This window comes from Mytilus californianus, unplaced genomic scaffold (genome assembly GCF_021869535.1).
Source record: "Mytilus californianus isolate M0D057914Y unplaced genomic scaffold, xbMytCali1.0.p SCAF_5, whole genome shotgun sequence".
NCBI lineage: Eukaryota > Metazoa > Mollusca > Bivalvia > Mytilida > Mytilidae > Mytilus > Mytilus californianus.
In genome coordinates, this window is record NW_026262701.1 from 40,749,669 (window position 1) to 40,765,490 (window position 15,822).

The 15,822-nt window shown below is 32.7% G+C and overlaps 1 long non-coding RNA gene across 1 annotated transcript; it reads right to left on the reverse strand.

Annotated features, from left to right (window-relative positions):
* Nucleotides 1-14,818: 14,818 nt before the first annotated feature.
* Nucleotides 14,819-15,263, reverse strand: LOC127702093 (uncharacterized). The gene is made up of 2 exons (XR_007982279.1): nt 15,132-15,263; nt 14,819-15,097 (listed from the first exon to the last, which is right to left on the reverse strand). It is a non-coding gene; the product is annotated as an uncharacterized LOC127702093 (long non-coding RNA).
* Nucleotides 15,264-15,822: the final 559 nt, after the last annotated feature.

Sequence of the window (15,822 nt, forward strand, 5' to 3'; positions counted from 1 at the left end):
GCGCTGTAGGCAATTAACCAAATACCAAGGCAAAAGTAATTATGAAAACTGTGGCAGTGTTGCTTCAATTTTTTTTTAAGATTTGAAAGAACAAACATTAAACATTCGTATATTGTACATTTATGTTCATTAAATGAATTGATTATTAAGGCAAATTAATTAATATTTCATAAAGGTTTTCAAAAGCAACTCATATATCAATGTAAATGACCCCATCTTCACCCCCAAATGCATGATGTTACTCCATACCAAGTTTGGAATAAAATGACAGGTGATTATAAAACAGTTGGTCAAACATTCTCGGGCTTTACACTGCTTGAAAGATTTATATGTTTTCTTTAAAAGGAGTCATAAATGAAAATTATTATAGGCCCAGAAATAATTTAATAAATAATTAAAGTAAATTCAATTAACCTAGACTCATTTTTTGCATCAATAAAATTTTATAATAAACAAGAAATAATTGTAACAGGATGCCGTTACGAAGTCTCCCAAACAAAGCCCCCATAATTCGTCATCCCCATGGTCTCCTGACATTGGGCAAAGTCCAGTTCATATAGGTTTGGTCAAGAAAATGATATGCATATGTGACACCTAGGAGATTGACCCTGTATGTCATTAAAATCTTGAAATGATGAACAGAAATAAATATGGTTTAGGTGTGGGTCTCTCGACCGTTTACAAGTTCTAAAACAGAATGGGGTGGGGTGACCCCTAGGACTCCCCTATATTTCATTTGATTTGTTATATTGGCCCATACATGAATACATATGGTTTAGAGGTGGGGATCTCGACCATTTCCAAGTTCTCAAACAGGAGGGGGTGGGGTGACCCCAGGGACTCCCCAAATATTTCATTTTATTTGTTATATTGTCCCATACGTGAATATATATGGTTTAGGGGTGGGGATCGCGACTGTTTACAAGTTCTCAAACAAGAGGGGTTGGGGTTTCCCCATGGACTCCCCTATATTTCATTTGATTTGTTTTTTTGTCCCATACATGAACCATACATATGGTTTAGGGGTGGGGGTCTTGACCATTTCCAAGTTCTCAAACAGGAAGGGGTGGGGAGACCCGAGGAACTCCCAATATATTTCATTTGATTTGTTATATTGTCCCATTCATGAATATATATATGTTTTAGGGGTAGGGATCTTCACTGATTACAAGTTCTCAAACAGGAGGGGTTGGGGTGTCCCCAGGGACTCCCCATATATTTCATTTGATTTGTTTTATTGTCCCATACATGAATGTATATGGTTTAGGGGTGGGGATCTCCACCATTTCCAAGTTCTCAAACAGGAGGGGTTGGGGTGACCCCAGGAACTCCCCATATATTTCATTTGATTTGTTATATTGTCCCATACATGAATATATATGGTTTAGGGGTGGGGATCGCGACTGTTTACAAGTTCTCAAACAGGAGGGGGTGGGTGACCCCAAGGACTCCCCTATATTTCATTTGATTTGGTTTTTTGTGCCATACATGAACCATACATATGGTTTAGGGGTGGGGATCTTGACCATTTCCAAGTTCTCAAACAGGAGGGGTTGGGGTGACCCGAGGAACTCCCCATATATTTGATTTGATTTGATATATTGTCCCATACATGAATATATATATGTTTTAGGGGTAGGGATCTTGACTGTTTACAAGTTCTCAAACAGGAGGGGTTGGGGTGTCCCCAGGGACTCCCCCTATATTTCATTTGATTTGTTTTATTGTCCCATACATGAATGTATATGGTTTAGGGGTGGGGATCTCCACCATTTCCAAGTTCTCAAACAGGAGGGGTTGGGGTGGCCCCAGGAACTCCCCATATATTTCATTCGATTTGTTATAGTGTCCCATACATGAATATATATGGTTTAGGGGTGGGGATCGCGACTGTTTACAAGTTCTCAAACAGGAGGGGGTGGGTGACCCCAGGGACTCCCCCTATATTTCATTTGATTTGTTTTATTGTCCCATACATGAATATATATGGTTTAGTGGTGGGGATCTCGACCATTTCCAAGTTCTCAAACAGGAGGGATGGGACGACACCGGGGACTCCCCCAAATTATTTTAATTTTTTTTCTTTTATTGTCCCATACAAGTATATATATTGTATAGGGTTGGGGATTGCGACGGTTTACAAGATAAAAGTACATTTTTAAGTTAAGGGGGTTGGGATGACCCCCAGGGACTCACCCTATATTTTGGTTGATTTTTAGCTCACCTGGCCCAAACGGCCAAGTGAGCTTTTCTCATCACTTGAAGTCTGTCGTCCGTCGTCCGTTAACTTTTACAAAAATCTTCTCCTCTGAAACTACTTGGCCAAATTTAACCAAACTTGGCCACAATCATCATTGGGGTATCTTGTTTAAAAAATGTGTCCGGTGACCCAGCCAACCAACCAAGATGGCCGCCATGGCTTAAAATAGAACATAGGGGTAAAATGTAGATTTTGGCTTATATCTCTGAAAATAAAGCATTTAGAGCAAATCTGACGGAGTAAAATTGTTTATCAGGTCAAAATCTATCTGCCCTGAAATTTTCAGTTGAATCGGACAACCCGTTGTTGGGTTGCTGCCCCTGAATTGGTAATTTTAAGGAAATTTTACCGTTTTTGGTTATTATCTTGAATATTATTATAGATAAAGATAAACTGTAAACAGCAATAATGTTCAGCAAAATAAGATCTCTACAAATAAGTCAACTTGACCAAAATGGTCAGTTGACCCCTTAAGGAGTAATTGCCCTTTATAGTCAATTTTTAACCATTTTTCGTAAATTTTTGTAATCTTTTACAAAAATCTTCTCCTCTGAAACTACTAAGACAAATTTAACCAAACTTGTCCACAATCATCATTATGGTATCTAGTTTAAAAATGTGTCCGATGACCCCGCCTGCGAACCAAGATGGCCGACATGGCTAAAAAATAGTACATAGGGTAAAATACAGTTTTTGGCTCATATCTCTGAAACCAAAGCATTTAGAGCAAATCTGACTGGATAAAATTGTTCATTAGGTCAAGATCTATCTGCCCTGAAATTTTCAGACCAATCAGGCAACACGTTGTACGGTTGCTGCCCCTGAATTGGTAATTTAAAAAAAATTTTGCAGCTTTTGGTTATTATCTTGAATATAATTATAGATAGAGATAAACTGTAAACAGCAATAACGTACAGCAAAGTAAGATCTACAAATAAGTCAACATGATCAAAATTTTCAATTGACCCCTTAAGGAGTTATTGCCCTTTATAGTCATTTTTTTTACAATGTTTATAAATTTTGTAAATTTTTGTAAATTTTTACAAAATATTTTCCAGTGTAACTACTGGGCCAAGTTCATTAAGATAGAGATAATAGTAAGGAGCAAGAATGTTCAGTAAAGTAAGATCTACAAACACATCACCATCACCAAAACACAATTTTGTCATGAATCCATCTGTGTCCTTTGTTTAATATGCACATAGACCAAGGTGAGCGACACAGGCTCTTTAGAGCCTCTAGTTTTTATTGTCCTGTTCTCATTACTGAAGACTGCATGTGTCTATCACTTACTGTTTTCGAGAAATAGTCATTTGAAAATTTAAAAAAATAAAATCCCGTAGGGTTCTATAGTAAACCCCTCCCTTCTTCAGGCCCCTCCAAATGCCCCTTAATAGACCCCAATGCACAAACAAAAGATATTAATGGCTCCGCTAGACATGTTAGTCTAATATTTTATGAAACCCTAAGTAAATCTGACAAACGGTCAAATTTGTACATGTCTTCTTAGACGGTTTGAGTGGATTCGGGGACGAGTTGTCCACATTACTTAAAACATCCCATCAACGTCGGTTTCAGCATCTCTGTTTCATACCTCGTTTCATTCATAAAGTAACAACAACCTTATTTGGCAAGATAAGTTAAAAATTACCGCCCACTTATATAACTTTATTTCCTCTATCATAGAGATTTGTTGTACATGAACAATATTCCTGCGCATTTTGCCCTTTGGGAAATATAAACGACTTTTAATTATCGATTTTCGGCGATGAAATATTTCATACAATAATGTTCTTTGACATCGTAGCCAAAAGCACAGGGTATAATAAACTACGTATGGATTTCTATTGAGCACTACTTCCTATTTGCAACTTCAAAAGTTTTGGGTAGTTCGACGATCATATAAGGTTTTTCTGGTCATATTGTTTGTATTCCAGAAATAAAAGTATTAAAAAAATGTCCAATTAGTTATAAATAACATAATAGCCAGCTAGATAATAACAATGGCACGTATTTCAGCATTTATTGGGTAGAACACAAATCTAGGGTGCTCGCATAAGGCAGCTTAACTGCCTAAAAATCATTCAGGCAGAACATGCATGTAACATAAACGGAGTACTACATATTCGATTTTTAACGGTATTATTAAAAAAAATAACTTATATTGTGCAAATAGCTATTCTGGATTTTCTGTGTGTGTTCCCCTTTCTTACATATATAATACTTATCATATGTAAAAAATATATTCATAAACCATTTCTCTTTCAATTCTATAAATCTTTAAAAAAAAAATCGGCAATCATTCACACTCGAATCTATTGCTTCTTTGATAATATGATTTTTGATATCTAGTTATACGAGTTTTCCATGGAAGACTGCTTCGCTTGCCAATATCCGTTAACTCGTTTTTGGAATGTTATTTTATGACTCTACATTTTATCCTCCCCATAGTAACAAATTTACGGATAGGACATTTCAACGGGACTATCTGTCTGTCCGTAACGCGTCCAAAACTCACTTGTGGACATTATAGAGGTTGCGTCTCAGCAGATCTTCACTATACCTGTTGTACATATTGAATATAATTGACTGTTGTATTAAAGTTCTCGAATGAATCAGACCTTGTCCCTTTGTTTTTGATACATTTTCTCCGTTCCCGGGCATAATCACCACGGGAAACACGTCTAGTATGTTGTAAGAAGATAGAACTGCTTACCTTGTCGGAGCACTTGCGTTGATCCCAGTTTTACGGAGTATGTTTTCTCATATAACTTTGGTCTTCTATAAGAAAATTGCCCTTTTCTCTTGTCCCCCGATTTTTTTCCCTTTATTTTCCCTTTTGTTGATCTACGCTTCGGTTTTCTTCTCTTATTTAGTTTAACTATGCGTCCCAATGGTCTTTTTTTTATTTCACCTCTGACCAAACATAGAGAGAGGTTTTGGGTCCGTTTATATAATAAGTAAAACCCCCGCCGCATAAGTTTTGCCCCTTTTCAAACCCTTGAATATGTTGGTCAATAGTATATTCTTTTCTCGTTAGAATTTTTAGTTTACAACATTATGCTGCGGCCTTGGATTTTATCTCTTTGTTTTGTCGAACCGTTCAGATCTCGCTGCTTGGTACTGAATTCGAAGATCACGCGGTAACTCTAAATGTCAGTTTTAAGCTTTTTTCGTGCCGTGTCCATTGTCTGTGCTTGCCTTTTCTCATTATTGTCAAAGTCTGTTTTGGGTTATTTGAATTGAAAAAATATATAACCAAAATATGAAATAACCAATTTTATTTGCTAATTGAAAATTAAGCTGAATAAAATAATTTAAGACAGCAGAGAAGATAATTCTGTTTTAATTGTTTATTACTAAGACTTAATTAAAGAGTGAGCTATTTATACTGTAAATTTATTGTAGCGGGCAGGGGCTTGAAATGCTTGACCCAAAAGTTTTACTCAAATTTTATGAGTAGTTTGCAAATTGCAAAGTCAGTATGACAAGATATGATCTGGTCAGTATAATATAGGCATTTGCTAAAAGTCACATAAATAAGTTTCTATAGTTTATTCATTTCAAGACTCAGATATTTTCATTGATATTCAAGATAAACAACAACAATTTTAAGTAGTAAGATACTTAAATTATAGACTTTTAGATTATATATGACAAGAATCTATTCAGTATACATGTAATATTTTATCTCTACACTCAAGAGATACTTATTAATTTATCTCTACACTCAAGAGATACTTATTATAATTTTAAAGATTGCAGGATAACTTTGGCCGTGCAATTCTAATAAAAGATAACACTTGCTATTACCAATATAATTGTATGTGAGTCCTGCTATATTACTAAGAAAATAAATTACCCTTACAGAAAATATTAATTTCAAGTGAATTTAGTCAGAATACCTCTTTCTGACAGTTTTGTAAATAGTAATAACTGATACCTCACCAGTTATATAAAAAAATGTTTATTATCATTAGTTATATTCAGAACCTTTCCTGAATAACCGTAACAATAAAATACAATTTATACCTTAAATAAACTGTTTTGTTTATTATAATTTCCAGACCTTTAGGAAATTATCCCTTAATTGCCTAATGTTTTCCTATTTAATTTTATTTATTAGAAAGTAAAAAAAACGTTAACAGTAACATGAAATACAATGAACAATTTCAATAATCCTAACTTTAAAAGATAAACTAGAAATAAAGCTTTGCAAGCAATAATACGATAATTAACCCAAAAGATATTCTAAAACAATTTTAAGAACTTTCCTTAATTTACCAAAAGAATAAACTACTTTAAATATGATCAAAATTATAGGAGTCCGGCTCCAAAGAGTCCGCTAAAATGAAATATTCCTTTTAACTTTGAAAACGCTAAATTTACTATTTTCCTTTACAGTTTAACCTTTAAAAAAATGAAGTTTGTAAGAAAATTAACCATTTTGAATAAAATAAATAACGAGCAAAATAAAATACTAACTGTATTAACCAAAAGTTTAAGCAGAACTGCCAAACGAGCGTCGAAATGACGTCAATGTTGGATTGTTGGAAAAGTTGGAAAATTGCAAGTTGGATCGCGCGCTTGCTGTCCAACGAAATATTTGAATTCTCAAATAAATTACAAAAATCATATACAATTTTAGTAACAGTCATATTATAAACAAATTTTGCATGGTACTAAACAAATTTCTATAGTAGCTAAAAATACACCAATAAAACTTCACCGGAAGTCACAATACGTAAACAACATTGCCATAAGTTATGTGTGTCACCGGCGAACCAAAATGACAAATATCAAGGATAGTGAGCATTAACATCTGCAAAACATTGAAGACGTTGACTACAAATACTAAAAGGAATTACAAAGAGTATTTGAAAACAGTTGCCGAAACGTAATAATAGTGTTTTTATTGAAAAATCGTCCCAAGTGACACATGGGTTCCACTGCGCATGTCAGTACATTTCATTCATAAAATTCAAGCAAGGTGCGTGGATTTACTACGAGATTTACTACAGTTGCTACAATTGGATCATCACAAAAATACAAATACAAATACAAATTACAAATTTTTATTAGCACAAACTCATCAACAATAAATGGTTAAGGCTCATGGTATATTAATTACATAGTTGATCATACATAATAAGTATTGCAAATAATGACTATAATATTAATATGTAATATTAAAAACAATGATTATGAATTAGACATATTGACAATTTTATAGAGTTTGTTCTGCTTTACGCAGATTCAGACTGTCTGAAATGAAAGAGGAAGTCAATTTTAGGATTGTGTATGAATTATTATTTAATAAAAAGATTACATTATTTTCATTTTTTTTAAATTTTGTAGGATCAACGATTATATTTGAAACTTTTTGGTAAAATATGGCCCTTTTAGTTGAGTATTTTTCACAATGTAAAAGAAAATGTTTTTCATTTTCAATTTGACCAGAATTACATACAGAGCAGTATCTTTCATTTCTGGGAATATTTAGATGTCTCCCTCTTTCAATCATCAGTATATGAGCGCTTATACGGATCTTACATATTGCAGCTCTGTCACTTCTGTTTTTCAATATATCAACATAGGGTGTGGTCTTCTGCCCATTATGTAGACACTCTTGAAAAAGTCTAACTTTTTTTATTCAAATATATTTGCATTTTGAACTTGCAAACATTGGTCATTAATTCTTTGTTTAATGGAATTTAAATTACCTTTAACATGATTAAAGTTATTGATGATATAAGACATTCCAAGTCCATTCAAAAGACTCTTGACCTTTATGACCCAAGGGTTTGAATCTACAGATTTAGTGAATATATCATATGCCAAAGAATTTTCCGAAGAAACTATATGGTTCAGGTAGTTGCATATTGAATATAATATTTTATTTTTCAAGGGAATTCTATTAAGTTCTGCTCGACATCCATCATTAGATGCCTTACAGTGAACCCCTAATATATCTTTGATAAATTTAACATGAAGTTTTTCAAAGGGATCAGAGTCTTTAAAATGTGAATCCACCCCCCAAATTTCACTACAATATGTAAGAATGGGAGTAACTAAACAATCAAACAATTTTTCAAGAAGTCTACATGGGTTGTTGAGACCTATAGTTTTCTTTATCTTAATATAGTATGCCTTCCTGGCTTTTTCCATTAGAGTATTCACAGCAAGGCAAAAATTGCCATTATACTTTAAAACAATACCCAAGTAACAATAATTGGTAACCGTTTCAAGATATGCATTATCATAGGTAAAATGGTTTAACAATGTCTTGCCATTAGAATTAAATATCATAATTTTTGATTTATCAGTATTAACTTGTAGTTTCCATGATGAACAATATTCATGTAAAATATCAAGAGATTTTTGTAGACCCTCTTTGCTTTCAGACAGTAAAACAATATCGTCTGCATATAAAAGAATGTTCAAAGAGGTATCCCCAATGGCAACTGGATCCGTATGTTTGTTATCAAGATTACCTACTTGTTCATTTATAAAATAGTTAAAAAGAAGGGGACTCAATACGTCACCTTGTTTAACACCCCTTTCTGATAGGAATGGAGGACTCAGCCCATTAGAGAATTTTATTCTACATACTGTATCAGTATACATTGAATAAATAACATTAAACATTTTGGGGGGAATATTATGTTTTATGAGTTTAGAAAATAAACCTAGTCGCCATACGGTATCAAATGCCTTTTTTAAGTCTATGAAGGCAGCAAAAACTTTTTTCTTTTTTTGTCTATATTGATCAGTTATGGTCTTAAGAGTGAATATGTGGTCAGCTGTACGACTTTTCTCTTTAAAACCAATTTGATTTTTACTTATTAAATTTTTGATATCCATAATATCTTGGAATGAAATTAGTTTCCTTATTAATCCCATCTATGATTATAACACAAATACATGATAATATTTTAGATTATGTAAAAATTATACATAAATATATTCTTCTTATATAATACTTTTCAGATACACCAGAAGTTTCACCAGTATGACCATCAGCACGAGGGCGGTAGATACCAGACAGACATATATATATATACCAAATGTGGAAAATTACTTAACATTATGAACAAAGTGGAACATGTCTAAGAACCAGAGGTTTTCTGAAGGAAAATTTAGTTACCATGCAAACAGTACCAAAACATTTAAATATAAGTTTAGAAATACACCCAAAAATAACTTTTAACACTCGAAAGCTTTGACTATATCTAATATAAATAACTTATAAACTTTTCATGAATTTCAAAGATAAATTTTCAATCTAAGTAAATTTAAATAACTTTTTATCTTAACCTTAAATTACTTTTGATGTTAACAACTCTAATAAACAATACCTTAAATTTCCATTAAAAATATAAAATTACATCTTTATTCAATATATAATTAATTGTCATTAACTACTAGGGACTTCTTCTGTTTCTTTTGTGTTCCTGTAGCTGTTGTAGGAGGTGGTTCTGGTACAAGTTCTTTTTCTTTACTAGTCAAATGTCTAATTATTTCTTCTTTGGATACCCCCTTTCCAGACACTAAATGTGAGTCATGAAATTTCAGTCTTCTCATTGCATTTTGGTTATTCAATTCAAGTGTGTCTTCACTTTCTATTAACATCTTTGGTTCATGTTCAACAACTTCTGCTGAACCAATTACTGTATCTTGATACAAAGTGTTTTTGTAATCATATGTGTCCATTATGCTAGTTTTACACGTAACATCTTGGCTTATGTTAACTAAACATGGTGCCATTACTAATGAAAATCTTTCTAAAAAATTCTCAGAGGCTAAAACACAATCTTGAACTGTTTCAGGAGAATTATCATCAAGTCGGTCAACAAAAACATCAACACAAATTTCTGACCTTGGGGGAATTTCATAGTTAGCTTCTCCATATTTTTTTCGAATAAATTTATTTGTTTAGCCAATTTGGGTACAATGGATAGCATGACCACCAAGCAATATAATTCCATCTGTTAACTTTATGTCAGCAGGACCCCACTGAGATTTCATTAAAACATCCAGTCCTAACAAAGCTTCATCTTCTATATTTGCTACTATCATTTCTGTATTAAAACATAAATTTCCTAATTGAATTTCAAAAAATAGCTTTCCCTAGCTCCTTTAAGGGTTTGCCATCAGCACAAGCTAAAATATTAGACTTTTCCAAAATTGGTCTATTAACATGAGGAATTTTATTAAAGGCATACACGGATAACACTGTCCGAACTGCCCCTGCATCTACAGTAAAATTTACCTCAGACCCTTGGATATGTCCTTCAACATAAACTCCATCACTTCGGAGTACTTGTCTTGCAATTACATTACTTGCAATTGATGGTTCACTACCTAAAATTGGTGTAGAACAAACTAAATTTTAATCTTCTAAAGTGACAGAAGATGTATTACTATTACAGGTATCTCCCTGTTTTACTATATTTTCACTTTTACTAACATTTTCCTTATTACTTTTACTATTACTAATATTTCCCTCATTACTATTACTAATATTTCCACTATTACTAATATTTTCCTCTTTACTATTACTATTATTTCCACTAATAATAATATTTTCCTCATTACTATTACTAATATTTTCCTTATTACTTTTGCTAATATTCTCCTCAATACTATTACTATTACTAATATTTTCCTCACTTTTACTATTACATAAAGTTATACTGCTTATTGGTTCATGTACACCAATATTGTCCAATTTATGACCGTTTTCATTAAACTTAAGGGCTAACTTCTGGTCAGCTGGGTTAACCCGTTCTAGTTTAATGTATATCCATCTGATTTAAATTCACCTTGTGACGGACTAGTATTACTGTTGGGGGGAGTGTAAGGCATATTAATCTGTCTTGGAGGAGTAGCCTTATTATTTCTATAATCTGGTTGCCTATTGGGATTACTATAGCATTTTCTGGCATAATGACCTGGTTGACCACAATAATAACAGTTTGGGATACATGTAGTTTCTGGGTTAGCATTTCTGTCTGAATTATTCTTTCTATAATTCCCATTTGGAACATAGGATGGTGCATTGACATTGAAGGGTTGTCTGTCGATCTGTCTTTCATCATGATAATTGTGTCCTCTTACTGATGTATGTGTATCATCATTTCTTTTCTTGTCCTGGTACATTTGGTCAAACATTTTCTGTAATTCATCTTTGGTTATCGAAATTACATCTTTTTCTGTATTTGTAGAACCTTGTTTGTTGAAATTGGTGTTCTGTTTCTTTAGTTGCCTTACTTTGGTATTTTTTCTGAATTGCCCTCCTGTGTTTCTGAAGTTGTCTCCTTATAGGTAATAACCTCATGTACTGCTTCCTCAATAGTTTCGGGGTCTTTTGTCAGTTCAATATGAATTCTTGCTTCATTATCTGACAATCACATTAAGAATCTTTGAAGCAGGTCTTCCTGTCTAATTTTAGCATGTCTGTTTGAATAAGCCTTGTCATATATGCGTTTTAATTCCGCAGCATAGTCTGCAGTGTCTTCATTTGATTTTTGGGTACGTCTGTTAAATTGTACTTTATATGTTCTTTTATTTTCAAAGACTCCAAATCTATTTTTAAGTTCTGTTGCTAATTTTGAGTAATTCTTAAATGTTTTACTATTTAATTGGTCAAACACAAAATCACCAGCTTCCCCTTGAAGTCTGGTTAACAATTCACTCAATTTAGTTTTATTATCCCAATTTTGTAGATTTGCTACTGCTTCAAACCTATTAATCCAGACTTCCCATTTTTCTTTTCCTGTGAAGGATGGGAGTTTAGCATTGGAAAATCCAATTTTCGATTTTGATCGTTTACTTTGGGTTATAACATCTGTGTCAATACTATTAGTATCCATATCAGAGCATGCATCACTAAATATTTCATCATCAGTTTCATCACACTCAGATGCTGATGTAAAATCTAAATTACTATTAGATGTAAAACTTGGTTTACCTTTTCTAACTTTAGAAAATGAATTACCATTGTGACGGTGGTCACTTTGTTTGCTTGTTGCGTTTGTTATATTGGGGAAATTGGTTGAAGTTAGCATTATTTATAGTTCCACAAATATTTGTCCCGAGACCGGCCACGTAAATTCTCATCGGGTTACTTCCTGTTCTTGCACGTGCCTGATGTCCCGACCGGGCTCGTTGTCCCTAGGAACTATAAATATGACGTCACTCACCGGGTCTTTGGGCAGTCTACGAGAGGATTTGAAATGAGCAGACGCTCGTACTTTGGCTCGTACATTTTAGGCAACATGTAGACTAGCTACCACCGTACTTTTGTATCTTTTTATTTGTCATTATTGTATGACTTGTATATTTCAACCATGTATTTATTCAAATAAACATTCTGTTTATATTGTAGTTTGTCCAATATCCCAGAACTTGGGTTAGACAACGGGACGACAGCGAAGCCAGAAGGAAACTTCACTCCCGTTACTATTAGCAATTGTTATACTTTTAGCATGTTTTTGTTGCTCACTTGAAGCATTAGTATGCCTATATTGTTTTGTAATGCCAGTAAAAGCATTTTGAATGGCTGATACTACTTGACCACTCATATCTTGTATAGCTACTTTAATAATATCATATACCCCAGAATCACCTTGGTTGTGAGGTTCTGACTTATTTTCTAGATCATTTTGCTTTCTATATCTGGAGGACCTTCTTGGAGAGCCAGGTTTTCTAGGACTTGGTCTCTTACTTAATTTGGATCTGGGTCTTAAAATTATTGTTTCTTCTTCTTCCTCAGTCTCTATGTTAGACAAGTCATGAGAAGCTTCATAAACTTGATCACTTCCAGAATGACATGTTTCGTCATCAGTGGTGTGGAAAGTATGGATTTCACTGTCCTCTGTTTCTGATTCTAATTGGCTGCTATGTCCTCTATTATATGTGTCAGTCTTTCTTGATCGAACAGACCTTTGTTTACCCATTTCACTGATAATCTATTACACTTCAAAAGGTTGGTATCACAGGATCCAATAAAGTTAAATGAATCCCACCGTGGATGCCAAAATTATGTAGCGGGCAGGGGCTTGAAATGCTTGACCCAAAAGTTTTACTCAAATTTTATGAGTAGTTTGCAAATTGTAAAGTCAGTATGACAAGATATGATCTGGTCAGTATAATATAGGCATTTGCTAAAAGTCAAATAAATAAGTTTCTATATTTTATTCATTTCAAGGCTCAGATATTTTCATTGATATTCAAGATAAACAACAACAATTTTAAGTAGTAAGATACTTAAATTATAGACTTTTAGATTATATATGACAAGAATCTATTCAGTATACATGTAATATTTTATCTCTACACTCAAGAGATACTTTTTATAATTTTAAAGATTGCAGGATAACTTTGGCCGTGCAATTCTAATAAAAGATGACACTTGCTATTACCAATATAATTGTATGTGGGTGTGTCAGAAAAATACTTAAAAGGCTGAGTCCTGCTATATTACTAAGAAAATAAATTACCCTTACAGAAAATATTTATTTCAAGTGAATTTAGTCAGAATACCTCTTTCTGACAGTTTTGTAAATAGTTATAACTGATACCTCACCAGTTATATAAAAAAATGTTTATTATCATTAGTTATATTCAGAACCTTTCCTGAATAACTAACAATAAAATACAATTTATACCTTAAATAAACTGTTTTGTTTATTATAATTTCCAGACCTTTAGGAAATTATCCCTTAATTGCCTAATGTTTTCCTATTTAATTTTATTTATTAGAAGAAAAAAAACGTTAACAGTAACATGAAATACAATGAACAATTTCAATAATCCTAACTTTAAAAGATAAACTAGAAATAAAGCTTTGCCAGCAATAATACGATAATTAACCCAAAAGATATTCTAAAACAATTTTAAGAACTTTCCTGAATTTACCAAAAGAATAAACTACTTTAAGCAAATGATCAAAATTATAGGAGTCCGGATCCAAAGAGTCCGCTAAAATAAAATATTCCTTTTAACTTTGAAAACGCTACATTTACTATTTTCCTTTACAGTTTAACCTTTAAAAAAATGAAGTTTGTAAGAAAATTAACCATTTTGAATAAAATAAATAACGAGCAAAATAAAATACTAACTGTATTAACCAAAAGTTTAAGCAGAACTGCCAAACGAGCGTCGAAATGACGTCAATGTTGGATTGTTGGAAAAGTTGGAAAATTGCAAGTTGGATCGCGCGCTTGCTGTCCAACGAAATATTTGAATTCTCAATTAAATTACAAAAATCATATACAATTTTAGTAACAGTCATATAATAAACAAATTTTCATGGTACTAAACAAATTTTTATAGTAGCTAAAAATACACCAATAAAACTTCACCGGAAGTCACAATACGTAAACAACATTGCCAAAAGTTATGTGTGTCACCGGCGAACCAAAATGACAAATATCAAGGATAGTGAGCATTAACATCTGCAAAACATTGAAGATGTTGACTACAAATACTAAAAGGAATTACAAAGAGTATTTGAAAACAGTTGCCGAAACGTAATAATAGTGTTTTATTGAAAAATCGTCCCAAGTGACACATGGGTTCCACTGCGCATGTCAGTACATTTCATTCATAAAATTCAAGCAAGGTGCGTGGATTTACTACGAGATTTACTACGATCTACTACAGTTGCTACAATTGGATCATCACAAAAATACAAGACATTCAGTTGGATTATTCAGTGGATTATTACTATGAACTGGTAAATTATAACATGAACTTCAAATAGTTTATCAAATATTCAAATGACAGTAATTCAATATTTCTAGAAAATCATAATATTGTAATTGTTCTAACCTGGGACTGTTAGTATAATAGTCCCAGTTCTAACTTTACTTAATTAAATGTTAATTAAAACTTATTTGCTTCAATTATGAATATGTTTCAGACTACAATCATTAAAAGTAATATAGTACAAGTTATTTCACACAGTTACTGTTTCCTACATAATAAGACTTTCATAAAAAAAAATACAGAATATTAAACAATATGCTTTATTAATATAATATCAATTAAAACATACATCAAAAGTATCTTCTCCCTGTCTATTTAAACTTACCTGTACATCACACATGTCACAATAAAATACATGTACCCAGGCTATTCTTCTACTCTACATTATGATGTCTCTAGTCTGGTCAAAGGGTCAGAGTGTCCTACTTAACCAAACAATTGTTGAAATTAGATAACATGTTTTCACGTGCAGAGAAATTTCACTTATGACCAGTGCATGATTGGATTACATCTTTCTTATTGGTCAATGATCTTGCGGGGTCAACACGAGTTCACGTGTAAGTGCGTTGTGGTCACTTCCTTTTATCATCAGCATTTGATGTGTTAACTTGTGATTCTTATCAAACAATTTGTTAAACATTTTAATTTAATGGATAATTTTGGACTCGAGTGATTTCCTTTTAGCAATTTGAGGTAAAATCGAACTATACTTTTATTTTTTAGCTATTTTATGTTTACATTCTGAACAAACGTACAGTTAATTTTTTACCATTCTTCCATTCGGATAG